Source organism: Microtus ochrogaster, unplaced genomic scaffold, assembly GCF_000317375.1.
Source record: "Microtus ochrogaster isolate Prairie Vole_2 unplaced genomic scaffold, MicOch1.0 UNK62, whole genome shotgun sequence".
In the NCBI taxonomy this organism is placed as follows: domain Eukaryota; kingdom Metazoa; phylum Chordata; class Mammalia; order Rodentia; family Cricetidae; genus Microtus; species Microtus ochrogaster.
Genome location: NW_004949160.1, coordinates 340,150 through 342,141, shown reverse-complemented (window position 1 = coordinate 342,141; position 1,992 = coordinate 340,150). Strand labels below are relative to the sequence as shown.

The 1,992-nt window shown below is 46.4% G+C and overlaps 1 protein-coding gene across 8 annotated transcripts in view; it reads right to left on the bottom strand.

Moving 5' to 3' along the window:
• The window catches only part of Znf638 (zinc finger protein 638), a 142,326-nt gene that overhangs the window by 56,300 nt on the left and 84,034 nt on the right, over nt 1–1,992 (bottom strand). The gene's annotated exons all lie outside the window — the stretch shown is intronic.

Genomic DNA, 1,992 nt, shown 5'->3' with positions numbered 1-1,992 from the left:
CATGGGGTTTTGATCCTACTTAATGTGCTGGCTTTGTGGGAGCCTAGCCAGTTTGGATGTTCACCTTCCTAGATATGGACGGAGGGGGGAGGACCTAGGACTTACCACAGGGCAGGGAACCCTGACTGCTCTTTAGTCTGGAGAGGGAGGGGGAGAGGGGTGGGAAAAGGGGGAGAAGGGTGGGAGGAGGGGAGGGAAATGGGAGGCTGGGAGAAGGCGGAAACTTTTTTTTTTCCTTTTCTCAATAAAAAAAATAAAAAAAAGGAAAGCCTGCATCTTCATCCTCAAATTTACACACAGTGGCAGAGATCAGAGGGAACATATAGCTGTACTGGATGCCTGGTCAACAGAGTTACCTTCAAATTTGACAAAGTTGATATTGCTGCCATCAATGACCCTTTGTTGACCTCAACTAAACATTCTACATGTTCCAAAATGACTCTACCCACTTTCACAGCACAGTCAAGGCTGAGACTGGGAAAACTTGTCATCAATGGAAAGGCCATCTCCATCTTCTAGAATCAAAAAGGGTGATGCTAGTGCCAAGCTTGTTATTGCCACTATGGAGAAGACCCGCTTGTGGGGTAGAGTCGAAAAGATGATGATCTCTGCCCCTTCAGCTGATGCCATGTTTGTGATAGACATGAACTGCAAGAAGTATGACAACTCACTCAAGACTGTCAACGATGCTGCTTGCCCCACCAAATGCTTAGATCCCTGGCCAAGGTCATCTACAACCATGCTGATATTATTGAAGGACTTGTGACCATAGTTTATGCCATCACTGTCACCCAGAAGACTGCAGATGGCCCTTCTGGGAAGCTGTGGCATGATGGCCAGAACAGTATCCCTTTATTCACTGGCATTGCCAAAGCTGTGGCAAGGTCATCCCAGAGCTGAACAAAAAGTTCACTGGCATGGTCCTTCATGTTCTTATCCCCAGTGGTCCCTGATGGATCTGACATGCCACCTAGAAATAACTGCTAGTACAATAACACAAAGATAGTAGAGCAGGAATTGAAGGGCCCACTAAAGAGCATCCTGGGCTATCCTAAGGACCAGGTTATCTTGTCTATCGCAACTTTAGCTGCAACACCCACTCTTTCACCTTTGATGCTGAGGGTGGCATTGCTTTTAACAATTTTGTCAAGCAAATTTCCTGGTATGACAATAAATGTGGCTATGGCAACAAAGTGGTAGACTTCATGGCCTACATGGCTTCCAGGGAGTAAGAAGCTCTGTGTGGTGGTTTGAATGAGAATAGGCCACATAAGCTCTTGTGTTTAAATATTTGGTCCCCAGTTAGTAAAATTGTGTGGGGAAAAGTAAGGGGTAAGACCACTGGAGTAGAAGTGGCCTTGTTGGAGGAGGTATGACACTGGGAGAGGGCTTTGAAGTTTCAAGTACCCACACCAGGCCCAGTTTGTCTCTGTCTCTCTTCTCTCTCCCCTGTCCCATCCTCATCCCCTGCCTATGGATCAGGATGTAAAGCTCTCAGCTACACTGTTCTACTGCCATGCCTATCTTCTTCCCACTGTGATGATCATAGACTAACTCTATAAAACTGTAAGCAAGTCCTCAATCAAATGCTTTCTTGGTCATGGTGTCTCTTCATAGCAACAGAACAATAACTAAGACAACCTGGACCAACTACCCCAACAAGAACATATGAGAAGAAGAGAGAGGGCCTCAGATGCTGAGGAATTCCTGTCCCAACTCAGCCTCAAACCTTGAGCAATCTATCCTCAGTTTCCATCCCAGATCCTCAAAACAAGGGGAGTGGCCGGGCAGTAATGCCTTTAATCCCAGCACTCAAGACAGAGGCAGGCAGACCTCTCTGAGTTCAAGGCCAGCTTGGTCTACAAGAGGTAGTTCCAGGACAGGCTCCAAAACTACAGAGAAACCCTATTTCAAAAAACAAAATAAGAGAGAGAGAGAGAGAGAGAGAGGGAGGCAGAGAAGCACTTGGGAAGAAAGCAAGACACACAAAGT